At 38.5% G+C, this 23,563-nt stretch overlaps 1 protein-coding gene across 1 annotated transcript in view; it reads left to right on the plus strand.

Moving 5' to 3' along the window:
* POLA1 (DNA polymerase alpha 1, catalytic subunit) overlaps positions 1–23,563 on the plus strand; it is a 181,863-nt gene that overhangs the window by 41,344 nt on the left and 116,956 nt on the right.

Here is a 23,563-nt window from a genome sequence, read left to right on the forward strand (position 1 = left end):
TTTGCTTGCTCTTAGGCTTCTGTGGAAGATAACATTTTTAAAATTTCACTCAAATAAAAATAACCTTCCCTTCCCTCCCACCCTCCTTCAGTGTGCTGACCTTTTGCCATCCCATATTTTGGAGGTAGACTTTGAACTTAAGGAAAATAATTATGAAAATTTCTCACCTTTCATATATTAGCAGCTCACGTAGTTCTGGGTTTTCTTCAGAAGGATGGGTGTCTGACATGGTGACCAAGGAAAGATTAATTAACTGTGGCATTTGTTTGTCTGTCTCAGTTTTCAGCCTGGAGTGTAAGCTTGTGTCACTTTGCTCTATTATAAATACTGTGTTAAATTACAGCAATTTTTTAAAGAAACTGTTTGATTTTTTGCCAGGGATTCCTGAGCCATTTAGTAAGAGTTTGAGGGATCCTATTCCTTCTCTGAAAATCAGTGCCAATTTTGGACTGTGCAGCTGTCCCGATTTCCTTTTTATTAGTTTTCACTCTAGGAATAAATTTTTGTTGTCTGCTGTTTATTCTATTAGCATACTTAAAGTCAGCTACTTCCTTCCCCCGTATAGCTCTTGCTTTACTTTTCTCCCCTTTTGATTTTTTTTTTTAACATGGAAAAAGAGATGGATCTTCCAGAGGAGATCTGATGGTAAAGCTGTATGAAGTGGCATTTATTTGACTATTCCAGAAATGATCCTTCTGTTATTCCATACAGTACTGCATAGCTTTTGGCTCAGCTGGTCTGCATAATAGGGGATAGCCTCCCTGCTAAGCCAAGCAACTCCTCTTTGCTTTGAAGAGCACGTCAGGCATGTGTGGTAGTAGATTATCACAATTATCAAGTATCAGTACTGACTTAGTATTTGTCCCTGGCCTTTTCCATATTAACTTGAGGAAAGTCTGTTCTGTGACTGTCTGTCAGCCCCTCTGTCCGAGAGCTGTGGTTAATAGTTTATTTATAGTTTATGTTGTGCATAGACCATCACAGACTTGCTGTATAGCTCTTGAGCATAAAGGGGTATTTTGCAGTTTTATGTAAACAAGATCCTTCTTTCATAATTTAGTCTCTTTGGACAGACAGTGTGGAAACAGACATTGTTAATGGATTTATTATGGTTCAGTAAGTTTTTCTTAACATCCAAAAAAACCCCCAACCAACTTTGTGAATGCTTTACATAATATAGAGTTGTTTGGTTTAGTCTTTAATTTTTTGTATTTGTGTCAGGGCCAGTAGTTGTTTCAGGACTGCAGTTACCCACCATAAAGAAATCAACTATACTTGTTCCCTGGAAGGAAGACTTGATGCTCTCTGAGGTTCTGCGCTGTTACAATGACAATTGGGAGAGATGGAGTTTGGGAAAACCCGAGCCAATATGCATACACATAATGAAAAAACTCTTCTACATGTTTTGCTTTTAACTGCTTTTGAGGTGAAATGGGTGTAGGTCCTTAAATATTAAATTGGCTGTCCTTAGTGTTTGGAAAAAAAAAGAAGCATGAGCTGCAGATAGATTTTCTTATATGGCAAGTAGTTGGTTTTCTTTTTATTGTTTTATTTCTGTTTTCCTAGTTCCTGTTTTCCATGTTTGCTTCCCAAACCAATAATTGAATGTGCTTCTTGGTGTGTGCTTGCTTGGGGATAGGAATGGAGCAAAGGGAGATGTGGAATTGTTGATGGGATAGCTCAGAAAGAGATTAATTGTCCAAAAATGCTAGCAGCTTGTCTAATAATTGCAGTGTCTTGAAGTTAAAATGTGAACATGAAAACATGAAACTTTAACCTTCGTGCTTAGTTCACTCAGTGTATCAAGAAGTTAAATGTCAAGAATAAAATGATCTAGAGAAGATAGCCACGGGTCTTCAAGTCACAAAAATAACCTGGAAACACAGGATGCACAGAACTGGTAAAGAGAAATACTGCATCACACTAAAGGACAAGCAACTTTGTGATTCCATTCATTGTGTCCAAAAGTGTGCAAGAGTTCAAAAAAGATTGGGTAATTAGTTCTGTCTGTACATACAATTAAAACAACAAAAATGGGTTGAACTCTTTAAGCCAAATTTGAGAGTCAGTGTCAGGATTTAAGCAAATGTTTGCTCACTGGGAGCTGAGAAGGAAGCTTCTCATGGGGAAAAGGGCTTCAGGTGCTTTGATGAGCTGCACCTGATACTGGACTTTCTGGGAAAGAAATGTTGATGGATTACACATGAAGTCTTTACATTAGGGTGGCAATCACTGCCTAACTAGGTTTGGGTTTTGATTTTGTGTTTGGGGTGTTTATTCTTTTTTCTACGGAAGAGAGCAGCTGGGTAAGATCTGTGGGAGTTGTGCTTCCAACTCTGCTCCTTTTTTGCTGATGCCTTGTGTTGAACTCTTCCTGGAGGATGAAATGTCTCTTGGCACATTTGTTGCCATCTGCTGTTTGTCTCTGTTGATAAGGCTTAGTTAGCACTTTTCCTAGGAAAGTGCATGACATAGTTTCAAAATCTGCTCCATTTACCTGTTGCTGTGGGACTAGGCACATGTTTTCCAGCTGGTACATATCATTACAGTTTCAGATGACTAACATGAAAAATGATAATTGAAGCTACAAGCCTATTACGTAGTAAGCTTTAATTAGTTAAACTGCTTCGTATTAGTTTACTGTTGGTGCTAATGCTCTTGAAATTAATTGGCACTAAAGGGGGTTCAAAGTTTATATGCAATCATTGCTGTTATAATGTGCTATATTACTAGGTAACTTGGCTTATTAGGTGATTTTGTTCTCAATTATTGCTGCAAGTCAACAAGGACAGAGCAATTATCTCACAAACAATTGCCTTGCTCCCAAGACAGATGTGACCAGACCCTTCCCGTGGAGTTCTGCAGTGTTCTAGCAAATAGGCTGGGGAAGGAGATCTGCATATGTCACCCAGCAGCAGATGGGGAAGATATTTAGAAAGTAGGATAGCACACTTTCAGATCTTCTGTTATGCTAATAAAGTTTTTGTGTGAGAACACAGCAATGTCAGTCTATCAATGACATCAACCCCTGGCATGTGCAGGCCATCAAAGCAAACACAGAATGCCTTTGTATGCATAGCTGGACAGTGTAAGCCAGTTGCTACTGGAGTGAAGGTCATCTCTCATTTTCCTAGAATAGACTGAATACCTCGCATACACATTGATTAAACTTTTCTTCTTTTGAACACAAGTTGTGTTTTTGTTAAAATGGAAAATTTTGAGTAATGGAAATTTCTAGATCCCATAGGAATTTCACTTTTAAGTTGTTAATGCACTGTGTACCACTGGCATAGTATAATATGGCTTATATCAGCCTACAAGCATCTCATAGAAGAAATAATAAATTTAGTGAATGAATATTACCTAGTGAGTATAATGTATTATTAATTAATAGCTATTTAATTCCTAAGCACAAATTTAAGATAGTAGAGTTTATAGCTGAAATAAATTGCAAATGCAGATGACTTTCCTGAGTGGAAAAAGGAAAAATTACAATGGTGAAACTGTGGAATAGTGTGACGGAGCAGTGCCAATGTGCATCTCTTGTTGGTTACTCTCAAAAATGCCTTCAGAAGGTTCATTGAATCTTCAGATTTGAAGTGTCTCCATCTGAGTTTTGATGCTATTCTAAGTCCCTCTTTACAGCCAGCATGTAAATCTTTATTTAGGACCATCTTTCAGCAACTGCACACAGCAGGTCAGGTATTTATTCCATCCCAGGAAACTACTGTTTCCAGAAATAAAAAAGGGTAACCACTACATCTCCCTAATGTTCTCTGTCACTTATTTACTTAGAGATTGAGAAGTTTTACAGGAGTGTATTGTGCATGGACATGCCTTGTGTGAATTTTAAAGATGTCACAGTGTTCCAAGTGATAAAGGTGGATAATTACTTGGAATGGTAGGCTGCTTAGTATTGTTCTATTGGAAATATCTGTGGAATTTTACAGTGATGATTCTTTATAGCTGCAGTGATTTTGCCCTCTTTGAGCAGTATCAGTTTACGAGTCAGAATCTTGAGTATGTGGAGGTAATATAATGGCTTTAAACACTGATGCACATAGGATCAGCTTTGTAGGAATAGTCCTAGAGATAGGAATTAATTTTGGGTATTTTAAGCTAAGGTGTTAAACGTACTTTTTAGGATTTTTTTTTTGTTGTTATTCTGTTCTTTACTATTACAATTATGACATTTAATTATTTCTTTTAGGAGATTGTAGTTCTCCAGAATAAAAAAGATGAAGAGTGCAGAAAAAACAATCCTTGTGACTTTCACAAAACTATTACTCTTCAGACAAGGGGTTACAAATGTGGAAGTATAGGGCACTGCAGCTTCATTTATGTGCAACCTGTGAAGATACAGAGAAACCTCAGTGGCTGTTTTCTTTCACTTTTTTCTGTAAGGAAGGAAAAAAAATAATACTTTGTTAAATCATTGCACTGTAGATGTGATGATTTTCAAGATATCTGTTAAGTATGCTTATTTGATAATGTAGAGGGCTCCTCAGGAATGGATTAATTTTGATATTTTAGCCTTGAAACCAAGTTTCCATGTTTGAACCTACTAAAACTGTTGGTGTCATGTGTCTAATAACCCATCTGCTTAAATAAGGATAAAGCCTCCTACTTAGTCTGTCTGCCTCAGGGGAATAATCGAGCAGCTATCGTGGCAATACTGCTCTGAGCCTACAAAATAAATCTTCCCCAGGAGTTTGCTTTGAAGCATGGATTTTTTTTGAAGGCCATAGTAAAAAGTGCCCTGAAATGAGGCTCAGTGAGGAAGAAGTATCTGTCTCAAATTGTCTGTCATGGCCAGTGAAATTAGAAAAACCCAAACCAAAAACCAAGATAACCTAACTTTACCTTATTTAAAAGATAGCAAGATATCCATCCTTATGAATAGGATTATATGATGTATGTTTTAGGGGGCTGGGCTGGATTTCTTAGCAGACCATTCTGCCATGCAGCAGTCTACAGACTATTTCAGTTTTGCTCCATAAAGTCTTGAAGCAGTTGTGTTTTTTGGGCTTGCTGCTGTTACAGAGACCATTGCTAGTCAGAGGAACCAAGAACCAAAATGTTGTAGATATCTGATGTCCAAAACACGTGTGAATCAATTTGGAATCTCTAATGCATCTCTTCATTCTCTTTCCTCCTCACGGTGGTACAAATTCTCTTATATAATCAGTTTCTTGTGTTTGTTGGTGCAGATTCAGAGTTGGCAGCATAAATGAGCCATGTTTCAGTTCTTAGTTTCATGGTGGAGCTGCATGAATGTGGTGATGGATTTTCCATAATTTGTGTTAAGTCAAGGTCCCTTGCTTTGCTTCTAAATATTATGCTGTCACTTCACCTGAAGTTACAAGCTTGAAGTAGACTCTATTTAGTTAAATTTTATGGCCCATGTGTGATTGAGGAAAGCCGGTAAGGAATCACTGCAGTCTTCTGCCACACTGAAATACTGTATTTTATGTGACATGTTTTGGATAAAATTTTAATGAATTGGATGCCTTTTGTAAAGGCAACTCTATGCACTTACAACAACTTGTGTGAAGTGGCAAGAGAGGAACTGTGTATTACTTACTTGGCATAGCATAAAAATATTTGTACTTAAAAATTAGTGTTCAGTAATTAATTTGGACCTTTCATTATTGTCCTTGTTTAATGCAGAGGGGTTTCTTTTTTATGTACTCAATGTTTATGAAAGATTTCAGGTAGTTCCTACCTATGTATGCATGATCTGATATCTTGAGTTTGCTTCACTGTAGTGTACATCTGTATAAAGCATTTGCAAGGAAAAAGTAATGCTTCCCTTGTCTTAGTTCAGTCTTGAGGTGTTTACTCTGATCATCAGTTTGTCTCTTTCCTCGGATCATAATTGTGCTTAGGAGGGATCAAAGTACCTGTGCTATAATTCACCTCTGAATATGCTAATAAATTTTGTGTGCTTTTATGTTATTTGATTTCTGGATAGTACCTTGTACCATGAATTTTTATGGGATTAAGTAAAATTTTTAAACAGAAAAATTCCTCATGTGGCAAACAGAAGTATCTTCAAATTAGTAATTCCTGTAGCTTTTAGTGTTTTAATAAAATAGGAAGTTGGGACTGGAAGGGAGGTTGGACTACAGCCTGTTTAGATGAGCTTTCTGGTACTAGCTGGGGAACATTTTTGACATATACATTGGAGACTTGAGGGCTTTTGCTATTGGAATGGTCCAAAGTTTTTTGGATAGCAGATAAGCCCTTGTGAAGAAGGGGACCCTGTGACGCTGGTGACTGAATGCTGTGCCATGACTAAAGACTCTGTTGTCCCAATGCAGCTACTCTGGGTATAGTGGGTGGTTAGAGACATTTTCTGATGTGCAGCAAAGCATTGTTAATCCCAGTGCCTCAGCCCACAAGAGTCCCAAGTAGTTAGAAACTAAGAGTGGGTGAATTATACCAGGCATGAGAGCCTGAGCATGGCTCAGAAAAAAAGAAAACAAAGGGCCCTCTTACCCTAAGGGTCACATAGTTAATATTTAGAAAATAAGTTGTTCTAATTATATTTGTTTGACTTTTTCTTCTTCCCTGCTTTTCTTTTACCTTAACATACCAAGAAGTAACTCTTGAAATGATGCATTGACTCATACGTATAAGCATATTGTTATAGGGTAATTTAGTCATGCCCTTGTATTATATGGTATTCTAGATGCTGTATGACACTTGGGTTTTGATGCTAAATGGTCTTGAAGATCTCTTTCAACCCAAGCCATTCTATGACTCTTTAGGGTGGGATATTTTTGGTGGAGGAAAGAACTTTGGAGCAGGACATACATGCTTTTATGTGTATAAAAACATTGGGGATGCATTGTACAACTGGATTTTGTCTCTTGCTGACTTGCCTTCCTTGTAAATTGTTTTTTAACCTCTCCCTTTCTTTTCTTCCGTTCCCTCCTCCCCAAAGTGTCCCCACTGCCAAAACATCCACGTTTTATGTTTTTTGTCACTTCCCAAATTTGCCATAACCACTGCTCTCATCTCTAAGCCTTTCAAGTTGAATACCATGTTGGTTATAGATAAAGGTGGGAGCCTGGAGTTATGTTACTGAAGCTGTTGAGTAAAAGTCAACTCTCCCACCTGTTTGACCTGTAGTGAGGTCTTTGAGGGGGTGCAGGAGGGGAGAACAGGCTGCTACTGAACACCAGGATGGTGCAGGTGCCAGCCAGCAGCATCCACCTGACTGTTCTAGATTGTCATTTCAGAGGACAAAAATGGGTTTGCTGCCCAGACTCTGGCTTGTGTTCTGGCTAGACCAAATTGGAAGGGCCTATTTCTGTGGGGGGACCAAGCACCTGCTTTTCCCTGGGAGGGAGAAAGGGGAGGGATGTTTTTCTGGGTCTGTCAGGACACTCTGGCCATGTGCCGTGGTCGGCATGTTCTGCACTAGTGCTCCACTTATTCTTCCTGTGCTGCTCTTTCAGCCCACGTGAGAAGTTTGCTGGCAGCTCCCTAATGCACACAGTGCTTGTGGTTTGTTGCTGTAGGAGATGAGGTGATTTGCACCATTACATGAAAGATTAAGTAGTGTCTTTCTTCAATGTATTTCTCTTTAGGCAGTTCTTTGTTACATCCCCAAGTACTTTCACCATCCATCTGTGTGTAGATGTTTGAGCTGTATGTTACCACTTAACCTGTTGTTTTGGAGGTGTGATTTCCTAGCTTTCTCCCTGCTCTACCCTAGACAGGCTGGAGTGTCCTTGAACCTGCCCTCCCCTTTCTAAAGTGAAGAATGAGAAGCCTTTAGGCAGCTTAAGTGTCGGCCATGTCGCAGTTGACAGGAAACTGATCTGGTGCTTGGCTCCGCTGTAGCCGGGGCTGCCAGGGGCATGTGCTGGGCTCCGCAGCCCTGCCAGGGCCAGGGGGTCGTGCTGAGAGCCCCCTGTGCACCCTGCAAGGTGCAGCCTGCCTGTAGACATGGTCAGAAATCGCATCTGCCCCAAAATGTTGCAGCTGTTTGCCACAGCTGCCCATCCTGTCAAAACAGTGACTGCTCTTGGGGTTAAAGGTTGATGAAAACTGTTGCTAACTTGAGATGATTGATGTTGGAAAACTAATTAGTGAGCAGGGGCAATTATTTTGATCACTTGTACTGGTTTCTCTTACGGGTTTTGAAGGACTTTGCTGAGCTTCTTTTATCTGCTTCTTTTTAATTGAAGGAGGGATGTGTTTCTAGTGGACTGCTTCCAAGAGGAAAGACAAGGTAAATTCATAAGCAGTGGCTGGAATTTACTTATGTGATTCTTCAGAGGCTGGCAGGAAGGTTCCTGTTTTGCTTAGAGAGGGAAATGTTATACACCCTGGAGAAATTTTCATATGAAATACCTCGTGACATAGTTGGGAGCTCATTGACTGTGCTCTGCCACAGGAGGTGTTCTCTGTAGTTGGGGAGGTAACAGGGGAGTGTTAAAAGAGTATTCTGGTAATGTTACTTTGGCTTATTCAATTGCTGATGACAAGACAATGTGTTTCCACTTTGGTACATGCTGCTGAAGTGTAATATAATTATTTGTATTAGACACCAGCCACCTGTTAATATCGTTCTTCTAAAGGTCATTGTGTGGTGCCTTGCTGTCTGAATTTAACAGCCCTGTATCAGGTTTGTTGGTCACTCTTTTGTGTGACACGGGACAAGTGTTTGTGGGGAAGGAATGTGAACCTGATACCCTGATGGCCAAGGGAGAGGAGAGGACCAGGAACAGGCTCTGCTGCTGCTATTGTCGTGCCACCAGGCCAGGGCTGGAAAACAGGCATCTTCCTTGTGAGGTGCCTTCTTCTAACACAGTCCCTGTTTGGAGCAAAACCAACTTGTGGTAATTTCCCAAGAGAAGCAGACTGATATCTATAAACCCAGGCTTTTTGCTACCCTGGATATGTAGGGGACGCTGTGTTCTTAACCTGGGCTATAAAGGAGAGGAGGGGTGCTGCCCTGCTGGCTGTCAGTCCTCCTAATGCCATGTAAGGAAAGTGAGGTGATGATAATGTAACTGTGCTTGGTGACAGTAGGTACATGCTTGATAAATTATGTTAAAACGTATGGTCTTGGCAGTTAACCTTAATCCTGGTGTTTGATTCATTTATTAATGTCTGTACAGTGACCTGAAAATGCAAAGCACTGTATCATTGAGAAATGCTGACCTTGTTAACTGAAAATTTTTAATTAATTTTGCTGAAAAAAAATGATGGTATGCATTTAACTTGAACTTTCACTCTTCCCACATGACCTAGTATTAGCTTTTGAGAGAGGCAGGGGACAGGTAGGACTTGCAGATGAACTTATTCTGTGCTTGTATCCTATTTATGAAGCAGATGCAAGTGACTGCTGCTGTAAGGGCTCAGCTGAATGACTTTGTTTTCAAATTTCCAGAAAATGAAAGCTTCAGCTGCCAAAAGAACAAAACAAAGCACCTGGTTTACCACATGGTGTAGGACATTCCAGCACTTGCAGAGAGGGAGGGTTGGCTTTAAGCCATCTATATTCCAGTGTCATTAGTAACTGCTGCTAACTGTTGGATTGAATTACTGGCTGAGAAAGAGCAAGGGCTTTTAGAGTCTTCTCTGCAATTGAAAATAGTCACATGAAAAACTCCCATTACTGACATTTTTATAAGGAATAAGGATCTCACTCTATCAGTTGCATATTTATTGGCTCAAACCATTTGAGGCTCATTATGCGCATGTAGATAACTCGTTGTGGTTGTTTGAAAAGGTTCATTAGGGTCTTCAAGAATTCTGGCTTTATAAAAATCTAATTCATTATTTCTGCAGTGAAAGAGTTAATGAAGGATCACTTGTGGCTTTTAATTTTCAGCTAATTAAAAAGAACGTCTGTTTTTGCCTTGACACTTGTCGTTAAAAGTGCCAAATATAGGAATTTTTTTTGTGTGTGAGTTGAAGGGTGAGGAGGAGGGGGAAAAGTTACATGTAAATCATTTAGCCATTAACCTAATGTGGTGGATTTATAAATCCTATTACTATAAGCCCTTTTCATTTCCACTGAGGCCTGACGTGTGCTTGATCCTGCTAATGTAAAATTCATTCTGTCTAAGTGATTACTGAAGTAAGACATTTTAGTCAATTTTAATCAGATTGTGTGATACTTGCTTGAACACCAACGTTAAGATATGGACACAGTTTGGCCATGTCTTAATTAGCCTTACAAATCAGACTAGGAATCAATCAGTGAGCCAAGTTTATGAACCTTTTGACACCTAATGCTTTCTCTGAGGGGAAAAACCATCTATGCTGAGGGCTGAAAATACAGGGCTTGGAAGCAAGATGAAGATTGTAATTTGGTGTTCTTGCTTTATGTTGTGCTTGGTCCTTTGTGGTGCAGCCCTCATTGGTGTTTCAGAGTTGAGGCCAGTGGGGTGCTTCCTGCAGCCCATCAGGAATTCCTGTCCCCGCAGCAGGAGCAGCACCTGGAGTATTTTTCTGAAGCCACCTCTGTGCCAAGATACATCTGTTATTTTGCTGGGGGAGGATGAGGACAGCTTTTCTTAATATTACCTCCTCCATCCAGGTGTTCACTGGGGACTGCTGACTTGGATTTGTGGGATATCGGTGTTTCTTGGATTTAGCTGGCCCTGTTTTCCCTATAGGAAAGCTTTAGTATAAAAGATCTGCCTCATAAGCCCTTCAAATATTGCTCACTGTTGAGACCAGAGGTGGTTTTTGTGAAGTGTCATCTTTTGATGAGACAAGTAAAGATGTTGCTGTTCTTCCTGGATCATTGCTTTTTCAGTAGGCTGACATAAGCCTCAAACTGATTTTCAGGCTGTGTTAGTTTACCCAGTTTTTGAAGACTCATTACTAGTCAATATTTTTTCTGTTGTAATAATGTAGAATTTCTGTATTGGAAACAAATTTTTGGGATTTTCTTCTAATATATGGACCATTTCCTTTTATTACCAAGATACTTGAAAAACTTGTCTTGTCCTTGAAGGATCCTGTAGAAGTCTGTGGCCTTTTTTCCCCCACTGCCCTCTTCTTTTGCTTATTGTGTCTTCTGCAGCACACTGGAAAGCCTTAGGAGAAAAAGGTGCTTGAAGTATATGGAAATTAAAATGTTTAGTACTGGAGACAGCAGATGTTTCCAAAGTAGGTAACATCTTCTGCCGAAGTCCCAACTACACATGGCGTTGTGTCATTGCTGAGAATTTTGTAACCTGGTGAAAGATAGGTCCATTGTAAATCACCAGCTTAGCCTGGAGATTTTACTTTGTCATTGTTGAAAAACTACCTGCAGAATGGTTTTGTTTTAAGGCTTGAAAATTTCAACCAGCAGCAGTGTTGGCAAGCCATTTTCAGAATCACTCTAAAAGTCTGTGTGATGCAGACTTTGTAAGTTGTTTTTATTTCTCAGCTTCCAGGCAATTTAAATATCTTTTCTCCTCTATCTAACCTGTTAAATTACCTCTCTCTGTTAGGGTGAGTGTACCTCATTTAGTGAGATGTTACTTATTTGATGATAGGACTGCAAGCACATGTGGAAGAAAGTGGGGAACACGTTTTCTGCTTGATCTGAATGCCTCTTTGTCTTCTGTTTTCTCTTTCCTACGGTTACTGTTGGTCTGCCAGGTGTGCCTTTTTGAATGAAAATGAGAAACTTCTATAGTGTAGATCTCTTACTGTGGTTGGGATGAGGCTCTTTTGAAAAGCTTCACAATTAGATGTTAATTACTTTTCTCTTCTACTGGATAATCTTCTGTACTTTAACCAAATAAGGATAATCTTCTATACTTTAATCAAATAAATATTCAAATACTTTGAATTTGCTATATTTCAGCTTCTTGACAGTTTCTTATGTGGTGGATTGTAGGAGAGCAAGTGCTCATGAAAAGGCAGAACTTAAACAGAAAAAAAATCATAGCAGTTCAGGTGAATGGGAAAGTTGATCCATTATAGTTAAAAGGAATTAGTCTGAACAACTACACAGTGATGGCTGAGAAGAGAGCTGTCAGCCTTTTCAGGTGGTACGTGCCAATATCATAAGGTTATAAGCCTGAGAAGGATGCAGTGAAGTCCATTCTAGATCACATTTTAGGGTAAGTTTTTCATTAATCTCGGTCAAATTGTGGTTGGTTCTTGACTTTGAATATTAAATATCTTCCTATAATTGTATGTATACATATGATCAAAATAAATATCCAGGTTTTAAACATAAGGTACCTCTGGGGTACTGTGTTTCAGAAAAGAGCATGACCTGCAGAAGAGAGCAGGCATCTCTTATCAGCCATGTTTCATTTGTATTTCCTGGGAAAATGCTTTAAAGTCTCTTGTTTCACAGCTTATCAAGACTTAACAAAATTAGCATTGCCTATTTCAGAAAGCAGCAATATCTCTACAGTGTCTTAGAGGTCAGTGGGAAGCTGTGGTTCTTTTTTTTTTTTTTTTTTTTAATCCAGCAGAGTTAATGTATTTTAAATATATGTAAGGTTCAATATTCCTGATTTTTTTCTCTTTTTTTTAATAGACATTCTATATTCTTCAGCCCTCTCAAGGGAATATCTATAGGCTTTTTCATGGCATTTATCTCATTTAAAGAATAGATTTTTTTGTGTGTGTGTTTGTTTGGTTTGGTTTCCTTTGTTGACTGAGGCACATAGGAAGATCCATCAGGAAATACTTTTTTAGGGTGAGGGTGATTGAGACCTGTCACACTTGCCCAGGGAATGTCTGGAGTCTCCATCACTGGAGATACTCAAAGGTGTCTGGACATGGCCCTGGACAATCCAGGTCTAGCTGGCCCTGCCTGAGCTGGGGAGCTGGACTAGATGACCTCCAGAGGTCTCTTCCAACTTCATCCAGCCTGTGGTTAAATCTATATTTTTTTTTCCTAATTCAAACCAGGTCTTAAAATGCCAGCAAATTCTTACAGGGATTTTTATTCCTACAGCATATCCCTATATTTGCTTCTGTGTTGGGGATTGGTTTGTTTGTTTGTTATTTTAAGCACCTGTAGTTATCTAAGGGCATTAAAAAGGAGCTTAGCAACATTTGTATCTGTAATAGCAGTGGATGAAATCAAGCCACTGTCCACCAGTGCTTGTGGTTGGATTATTATGTTGGCACTAAAACTCAGGGCCCTGCAGGTCTCATTTCAGATATCATTCTAATGAGGATATTGAATGACTGGTGTGACAATAATGTTAATCAGTGCTGGTGCCTTCTACTTTAACTGAAAAGTGAGAGCAAGAGAGAGCTTTGAAAAAGGTTTCCTTGGCATATGAGTGAAAGCTGAGTTTTTTATTAACAATTCAAACTCCTGTAATAAGTAGTAGGAAAGCTTATTAGCTATGTTTTTAGATTAAACAAAACCTTTAGGTTGTGATGTTCTTTCTTTTAACAGAATTTGTGCGATGAAGAATTTAAATGAAAATTTCTAAAGTCGAAGATTGATTGAGTTGAAGTATGTAGCACGAAATCAATCCTGTCAAATTGTAGGGAAATAAGTGAGACATTTATAAACATTGTTAATGTTTGAGAAATCTAGTTTTGTGCAAATGTATTTAGAATTCTTTACAAATGAGATAACAGTAGGTCTAAATGACAAATTAAAGATTTAAAAAAATAATCAGCATGCCTCTCTTGTAGTAATGGATTTATGGAGGTAGCATGCTTAACTTGCATTTGTAATTAAGGTTTTCCATCATTAGAATAGAAATGTATTCCTGTTGAGCAGTATCTTTTTATGTGATTTATGGGGATTGAATGAGTGGCAAAACTCCACTACTTTAATCTGTTATGTGGCTAAAAGTCAGTATTTGGATTGGATTCCTAGAGGGTCATGCTGAAAGGTTAAATACATTTGTCTGTTTTCTTAGTCTTCAAATTTCCATATTCTTTACAAGTAACAAACAAATCCATGTCCTGTGGGATTGTACAATGACAGCTTAGCAACTTGGCTTCATTAGTAATGAAGCCATACTGCTGTTCATTTCAAATTTCTCTAAATACTGAAATGGGTGGGCTGTACGTGGAGTGCTTAACAACAGACTAATGCATAAAAGAAACTTCTGAAATGATAATTTCTTTGCACAAGTTCATAGTCCTGAAAAATGTAACTGTATGCATTGATAAGCCACTTACCTTGTTCTGCTTTTAAAACCAGCACAAGCATCCTGGGCTATGAGACAGACTACAAAAGGTATCAAAAGTGCCGTATACTGTAATTTTAGGTAATTGACCAAGTGACCAAGTGAAATCCTAAAGGCTGATAATAAGGTGGTCTCTTTCAGGAATTTGCTTCTACATGAAGCTCATCTTTCCTCAATTGGAGTACTCCCAAAATTGTCATGGAACATACTTCTGTTTCTGCAGGAGCTCTCTGACATCAAATATGGTTCCATCCTTAGCTCTTAAGTGATTATGATATGTGTGGTGTGGTGAATGTCTGTGGATAGGCAATAGCTCCCAATGACATGGACCCGTTTATTCCTGTACATCCTTACAGGAAAAATCTGGAAGGTGAAGTTCCCCAACCCACCCTACAGTTCCTATTCCTGATTTAGAGTTTCAAGCCCTATTTAACAAGCAATTTAGGATTGTTAACTAGTAATTTTCTTTTGTAGTTAGTTTAAAAATAGTTAAAAAGCTTAAATGAGCCTTTTAAAAAATGTTATTTCTACATTATTCATCTTACAATTGTTTGGTTGGCTAATAGATTTTATTTCTGACATGCCTTGTAAATGCTTACTTTTTTCTAGGAGACTCTTTCATATCCTGAGGAGCTCTATCTTGGACTTTGGTTGGTTGTTGGTTTTCTTGTCAGACATATCTAGGGAATTTGGGAAGCTCATTTTTAAAAGATAATCTAAAAAGACTGTGTCTGACTCTGAAAGACTGTCAGGACCTCTTTCCATCTGTATCCAATTCAGCTTCATCAAGTGCTGTAAAGAAGTCACACAGAACAAATCAGAACTATGGCTGAGACTTTGTGCTGTTAACCATGCAAGTTCCTGATGATAGTTTCAAATCTTTGGAGCACTCACTAGGTCCTGCCTTAAGCAGAAAATGTTACCCGTGCCATGTAGAGTTGAAACTGTTTCATGGAATCACAGAATATGCTGAGCTGGAAGGGACACATTGGGATGATTGAGTCCCACTGCTGGCCCTGTGCAGGACACCCCAAGAGTCACCCTGTGCCTGGGAGCATTGTCCAGACACTTCTTGAGCTCTGTCAGGCTGGTGCTCTGATCACTTCCCTGGGGAGCCTGTTCCAGTGCCCAACCACTCTCTGGGTAAAAAACATTTTCCTGACATCCAACCTAAACTTCCCCGACACAACTTCAGGCCATTTCCTTGGGTCCTGTCACTGGTCACCGAGTGAAGACATCAGTGCCTGCCCCTCATCTTCCCCTCACAAGAAGCTGTAACTGCAGTGAGGTCTCCCCTCAGTCTTCCCCAAGCTGAACAGACCAAGTGACCTCAGTGGCTCCTCATAAGGCTTTTTGTCCCTGGCACCACCTGAGAAGGCTTGTACCACACTACTATAAAGGACGAGAAATCTGCAGACAGAGCTGTGTCTGAAGGTTTAGAGGTAGTATCCCAACAAGACATGGGTTTATGGGACTGAAGATTTAGATGCTATGTTAAGATAGTGACAGGGAGTGGTGTTCCAGGCTGACAGCAGAGAGGAGCAAAGTCCATAGGCATTTGTAAAATAGCCTGTATACATAACATAATGTGGAAACATATAATAATAATTTTTATTATTGTTCTGAGGGTAAATGAAAAATCAAACAGAGCTGTGTTTTTTTTAAGTACAGCTGTGAACCCTCTAGGCATTCATATACACTTGATCTCTCATCTTTTGCATTTGAGTAGCTTTGGTGGAACCTTGAACATCCCAGTATAGTTGTGGAGCTGAATGTACAGGAACTTCTTGCTTAGTCATTGAGGCTCACAACCTGTCAGATCTGAAGCAGATTATTCTGAAGTCTTTCAGAATGGTCCTTTTCTTCAGAGCAGAGAGATGACCTAGAAAGTGTAAGAACTTTGTCTGTAACACTGTGCTGGAGGCACTTCCTTATTCTCATGGATATGTTTGAAGAGGCCCCCTTGCTTTTGGTTACAAGGTCCTTCCTGCTCACATATCCACCCTTTGCTTGCCAGGGCTCTCCTGCCCCTCTCAGTGCTGGTTCAAGGCTCTCCTGCCAGCCTGGGAATCCTCTTGGCAATATAATAATTTTGCCCCATTTAGGCAAATGGATCTTTCCTTGTCCAAGCAATTCTTGGTGCTGACACCAGCTGCAACCACGGAGGATGAATAAGTATTGTTTAACTTTATAAAAACACCTGTCGTGTTGTCTAAATATAACTAATTTAATGAAACAAAATTATATGCTTTATGAAAATCCTGCATGACATTTAAGAAATTAGGTAAGAGAACTTTCTTTGGAGGCTAATTAGAGGCTAAAATACTTTTCTGAATTTGCATAAATGTTGCTTTGATAGACAATCACTTAGTCAAAATGAAAGAACAGTTTTAAAGCAGTTCAAACCACTTATAAAGGTTTTTTGATGGACTCAACATCCACAAACAATCTATTCATTACCAAGGCTACCATGTCCTCTTATCTCATATAAAATGTCAGGATATTTCCAGTGGATATTACCTGTATCTAGTCAGAGATTGTTTTGTTCTGTTTAGTGTAGCTATTGCAAAATGCCCATGGTTCTTGAAGAAGAAGGCTGTATTGTTCAGTAGAAGGCCTTTTTTTTTTAAGAATTCTCATCAGGTAGTGCAAGTGTGTTCTGCATCTGTTTTTCTCTTTAGCAATTGCTTGTCTTCTCCCAAGCTTTCTTTTTTCTCCAAACACACAAGTTGTGGTTATTACTTAAAAGATGCTGACCAGGAGAACCTTAGAAAAGTTTTAATTCTAGTTTTTTGCTTTTTATTTAAAAAGCCACCCCAGAAAAAAAGGGGAGAAAGATTTGATTCTCAGGGAGTTTGTTGTCATCTCAGATGGTGCACTGAGTTTGTCTACTGCTGAGAAATGTTTAGTTTTTGGAGTATTAGTTTTATTTCTTTTTCAACTTTATAGGCATACTTGATGTTTTTGAAAGACCATCTTCTCTACTGATTCTGAGACATACTCCTTGATTTCTCCAGGGTTTCTAGTTATATGGCTATGAGAGTAACTTTTCTTGGACATGGGACAGTAATTCCATTTCTGTCACTATGAGATTGAGAGATGTGCTTATATATGTGCAAGATAACTTCTAACACTGTAGTTTTAAACCTCATGTAGAGGATGGTATGGTTATTATTCCCTACTCTGGAGTAGATTTTGCTGTTATTCAGATAAAAATTTCTGTACTCTGGTTTTAAACCTTGACTGGATTCTAAGTTGTCTGACTTTGTTTATTAATAATTATTTTCAATTACTTTTTGTTCTTGTAATTTTATTTTTTCTAGCAAAGACTGATTATATTTTGCTGAATGTGTTAAACCTTTTAAGTTTGGGAACCAAAGCAAAGAAAAGCTTTCCTGTATAAATGTTTGTTCATTCCACTGACACAAATGCTGTTGTTTTCTCTAAGTAGAATATACTTACATGGATTTAAATATTGAATAACTTAACACATGTTTTGGTTTTATTAGGAAATAGTAAATGATGCTTGTCATATTCTTTCTCAATTAGGAGGGGTTTTACTTGTGGTTTGTGGTACAGTTAGCTTTTGATACAGTTACAGTCATCTTAATAGGCAAATCTACCTTTGCATCTTATAGTTCAAGTACAAAATGTTTGTCAAACACAAATTGATTTAATGCTTTGGAGTAAAAAGAATCATAAAAGTTAATGAGCCAAAATTTGTACCACATTCTTCAAGGGCTTTTAAATGCTGTTGATCTAGTTTCTTCATTAAGTGAAACAGGGATCCTTGCTCCTTCATTTTAGGTGTTCAGTTCTGAATGAATTAGAAAATATCAGCATGGTGGGCTGAGCCCTGGTGCTTCTCTAGGAACTGTCCCTGTGTGTGGTTTCTCTGGAGGGTTAGGAGATGCCCAGGCTGTACCAACATTTTTCACAGCTAGTTATCACATGGACATTGTATTCCTGCTGCTTCTGGGAACACAGAACACTTCTGGGAAGTGGGTCAGAGCCAGGTCAGTTACCTTCTATGCACTCAAGTATTCAGCTTTACTGTTGAGCACTGTGTTTCTCTGTTTCTGACGTTGTAAAATCATTTCCAGCATGGAAGTTTTTGTGTATGTGTTTTTTTTTTTATTATTATTATTGCTTGCTTCGTTTTTTTTATTTGTTTGGGTTTTTTTTTTAATTTATTTGTCCAGTGCTTTTAAGAGTATTTTTCATTCCTCTTTTATCCTAATACCAAAATAACCCTTTCCAAAATAGGAAAAATTTGCTTTTGTATAGCATAGTTTGTAGTATACTGTGTAGAAAAATCAGTAGTTTCACAATTTAATAAGAAAACAATTCTGGTTCTCCCATTCTCTTCAGCAAAGCTCACCACAAATACTTGAAGTAGAAGTACTGTAGAATTTTAAGGATATAATTATTTCTGGCTCCAAGGGAACATTGTCTTCAAATTTTAATTTGATTTGCATCATTCATCTATGTTTTACTGTAATCTTTACATTTCTTGTCAAAATGTGACAAAGATACACATAATTTTTTTTTGTATTCAACACATTTCTGTTGCTGCCTTTTTTGTCTTCTGTTGTTTGTGAGGCAAAAGAGTCTCCCACTTCTTGGCATGCAAACCAGTGTCACTGGAACTTTGTGTACACTGCTTCAGCCCTTGGAATTTCCCTTAGGTTTTGGTGCTCCATCCAATACTGCTGTTATATACACAAGCTGTGAAAGTTGTGTTACTGTCTGTCAGCTTTGCTGGGTGGAGTATGAACAGTTAATTTCAGCGTTTCTGAAGAAAAACAAAACCAAAACAACACAGAAGGGAAAACTTTGGCAGTTCAGGTGTATTTCTCATACTGTTAATGTTTCATAAAGTGTACATTTTGGAGAAATGAAACTTTGAATGTATTGTCTAAGTACAGCAAATACTCAGTAAAAACTCTTCGAAACAAACTTATTAACTGCTTGAATCTGATCCCTCAAACTTTTCTAAATCAAGTCCATTGTCTGATAAAAAGACTGAATTGCTATTCTTCACTCTCTGTGGCAAATAAGGCCTCCATCCTTCTTTCACTTATGCTTAGGGCATATTTGCCTTTTTGACCAGCAATGGAAACCTTTTCTGAAAATCATCTGTAATAAAATCTTTTTACAGCATCCTGTGACCATGGTCTATCAGTGCTGATCTACTTAAGACAAAATCCTAGCAAAATTAATGAATAGCTTACAAAAATACAGAGGTTCAGAAATACTTAGAGTAATGAATGGTGTTATTGGAACACAGTTTTTTCCATCTGATTTATTCCTCTGTCCCATGGGAAGGAATTGCTAATACAAATTACTAAACCAGGTGACAGAATTATTTTCTTACTACATAATTGCAGAAGTAAATAAATGAAGTGGAAAAATGTATCAGGTCTACTCTAGATAACTGCAGATAGTTTTCAAAAATACAGTTTTTTACAGGGCCTTAAGGCTACTTGTTTTTCTCCTCATGCAGAGTGAATGCACAAGGAGTGGGGTGGGTAGGGTTTGTTTGTTTGGGTTTTTTTTGTGTATGCTTCTCTGGTACAATGTTTTTATAATGATGCTCATTCTTTTCAGTCAGCTCTTAAGTCTTCTCTTCTGTTCCTTCATATCTGTGACCCCAGGATTCTGCAGAAAATGTGTGTTTTCAGGAGAAATGTTTACATCAGCATATTAGTTTTTGTATGCTTTCATTGGTTTTTAACTCTTGTATCTTAGCTTGTGTCCACAGAAACATCTTCTCATCTGTAGGTACTCTTCCGAGGTTTTTAAATAAGGGATCTTCAAAAATACTTGATGTAATAAATAAAAGTAAAACTGTTCTTTGTATATTTATATATTTTTAATAATTCCCTGTCTTAAATCACAACCTCATTTAATTACTTAATTAGTGAGTTGGGGTGGGATTAGAACAGGGAATTTTGCAGTTTGATGAGGGCTTGTCTGCAATTACAGTCTTTAAGTTTATATTGACTTGCAGTTCATGGGTGAGAGAATGTGTTGCTAGTCTCACTTTTACAAGAAAAGAAGTTAAAAGAGTTTCACAGATGTTCACTGTACTGAGAAGTTCACAGGTTTTTAGAAGTATATGTTTGCTGGGGGGAGGGGGCACGGCTGTACAGATGGGTTGCCAGGCAATTAATTCTTCCTACTTGGAATAGGAGACAGTCCTGCTCTCAGAAGCAGTGCAGTATTATTTGCAAAAGGAAACTACCCAATACCATTTTTCCTATTCTCTTCCTTCTTTCTTCTGTCTTCCCAGCTCCCTTCCTCTGCTCTGCATTTCTGAGAAACTGCAGGATTGATATGATACCATAGCTGTCATTCTCTTTAACAAAAAAAAAAAAAAAAAAAAAAGTCACTTTTATTCTAGGTATTTTAATAGAGTCCCATTAAGGATGTATTGCTGACTGAAATATTGGCATGAAGGGCTCTCACTGAGCTGAGCCCAGGAATTAAGAAGTCAGGAAATGGGCTGCTGCATTGCTAAAGAACCTTGTGTGACACAGTATCTCCTGATTGGGGGGATCATTACTGCTATTATGACTCGACTTGCGTAGGAATTTTAAATTTCATCTGAATGTCAGTAATAACCCTCTTAGCAAATTATCCTGAATAAAATCACGAAGGCATTTTATATAATAGGTGTTGAATTACTGGATAGATTTGCTAATTAAATACTCTTTGTTCTGCTGCAGTTGACATTACAGGGTAAGATCTTGAACAATTATTCTCAACAGCTGTACTTTGTTAAGGGAAAAATTAACTACAAAGTTTATTTTTTTTCTACACTTGAAATTGGCAGATTTTTGAAATGTGCTTGAAAAAATTCCATCATCCAGTTGGTAATGAGAGGATAAATATGCAGGTGTTGCTGTGAAATCAGATAACTACTGACTGCCTTATTAATGAATTTAGCAATACTTTATAACCTTCTGTTTTGTAGCTGTTGGCACTCACAAGTGATCTCCTGTCAGAACGGGTGGCACTAGCATATGCCAGTCATTTGATGAAGCCAATTTGGCTGTGACCCTCTTGTTGTGATTACCTACACCCACTGCAGTCCTCAGGGACAATTGAGAAATGGTTTTTGCACAGCCAGACAATATTTTTAGTAGGGGGTATTCCTTTTCAGAAAAGAATAAAGTTATCTTGCTCATTATTAATGGAATTATTTCAGATAGTGAAGTAAAAAATGCCAGAGATTATAAAGGGAAAATTGATAGGCCTTCCTTTATTTTCAGTATAAACTCTTAATGTTGGTGTAATTTTTCAATTTTGTTTCAGGGACTCCTGTTTGCTTTTGGAGTACTAAGGGAGAGGTATAACCTTTCTCTGTAGGGGTTAGCTAATATGTGAGAGGAAGGGTTATGGGATGGTGAATATGTTGGAATTTTGACTACTTTATATGAAATCTGATATCATGTACCAGTGATGTGTCTTTAGAATAATTTCAGAACTCCATAGAAAGGTGGTGGGGTTGAATGTCTAATTGTTCACTAGATGAATAGGAGTGGAATACCCTCTTTTTGAGCTTCCAGTTAAAATGGAATTGTGTGTGTCTGATTCCAGTGACAGGTATAGCCTAGCAGGTATCTGCAGTTAAGGCTCACCGTTTTCCTGTTCTATAAAGAAGAGTGAAGACAGCTGAGCTTTCTGCAGTATTGGACTTCTGCAGAGTTCAGTCATCACATTGTCAGAGTGCCTAGTTTGCAGCACCAGTGAAAGGTCTTTAAATCAACTGGATGGTTTGAACCTGGCCCAGAGAGTGTAAATCCACAGATGTATGTGCTTGGGGAATAACCCTGATAAGGATATGTGTTGTGAGTTCAGCTGTGTCAAAGTTACATCATAGTTTGGAACTGAACTTGTCTTCAAGTGCCTTGAGGGGAATACAGCTTTCAGTGCATAATTGCAGCCAAAAAAAAGTCATACTTGCCACTGTGGTTACATAAAGGTTCTGAAATACTGAAGAAACTTGCCATTAGTGTTAAAGGAATGACAGTGTTGTCATCCTGTTTGTGTGCTGTTGTGTAGAGGTGGAGATTTCACCTGCTTCAGAATTCCTTGCTGTGATAGCATAGTCAGCATCACAACAGCCAAGAGTTGGCTTCATTTTAGACTCCTCGGCCTTAAGAAAGTAAGGAGATTTCCCTGAACATGATCTTATTCCCACTGAGCATGGACAGCTCTTGCCTGTTTGTCCCTTTTCTTTCCTCATCCCTGTTGGTTTCTACTGCTCAGCTCCCTGTCATAGGCTTCTTGACTACAAGTCTTCATTCTACCTTTTGGCAAATGTGGCCAAGGAGTATTGCATTTAATATGTGAAAAGTAGTGAAGGTGAGACTTGGTTACTATATTTGATATAAGCTGTTCATAGTGTGTTGCCTGACTATCTTTCGAGTTCCAAATTTGGGTTTACGTAACAGACTCTGATCTATCATTGCTGTAACTTGTGGTTCAGATTAATCCTCAAGAAAATTTAAAGTATAAATTTATGTGACTAGCAGGATTAGCTGAAGAAAAACTGAGATCTCTGCTGAGTGGCAATGGAAAGGACTGAAACCAGGGAAGTGGAATCTGGAGCTGTGTGCCAGAGCACCAGGATGTTGATAAGAAGGAAATAGGGAGTACAGTGGAACTGTGGCCAAGTGACTGAAGGAATGGACCAGATGTTGGTTCTCATGCAGCTGTGCAGAATTCACCAAGCTCTTCCTGCTGCTGCAACTACGCTTTTTTTCATTAAGCTAATTTGATTGTCCCTTTTCTGTGCTACAGCTGTAACTGTGGCTTCAGATGAGGTGCTCTCCCCACCCTCCACTGTGGTGAGCACTGTTAGATGGAAGCAGCGTCAGGTCTCTTTAGCTATTTCTCAGGTTCAGAGAGGTGCTGTTCAGAGCATTTGGGGAACTTGGCATCCATTCTTGGTCAAGGAACAAGCCTGATTACACCCCTTGATTCAAGATCTGTGTCCTGTCTTTATCCCAGCTCCCTGTCCCAGTTCTGGTTTCCATAAGGAGTTTGCTTTTTGATGACCCATTTTGACATCGTTACAAGGGTAATCAGCCTTTTGACTAAGTCTTCTGAAGTGAGCACCATCCAGGCTGGATTAAATGAGACAGGATGTTTTTGGGGAAAAATTCAATGACACCAAGAAATAAGATGATGGATATGAAGGCGATAACTGACCTAAATTACTGAAAGAGACTTAATTCTAGCACTTGCTGATTAGGTTGTATTTAAGCCATTTGATTCAGTGTTCTTTTTTTCCTAAGGTAGAATGTGTGCATGCACATGCACATGCAATTTTGAGATTTGTTTTAATCTTGTTTTAGGGGAGTTAATAATAGCATTAATACAAGGTCAAACAAGAATTTACTCATGTAATA

Source organism: Lonchura striata, chromosome 2 (genome assembly GCF_046129695.1).
Source record: "Lonchura striata isolate bLonStr1 chromosome 2, bLonStr1.mat, whole genome shotgun sequence".
NCBI classification, from domain to species: domain Eukaryota; kingdom Metazoa; phylum Chordata; class Aves; order Passeriformes; family Estrildidae; genus Lonchura; species Lonchura striata.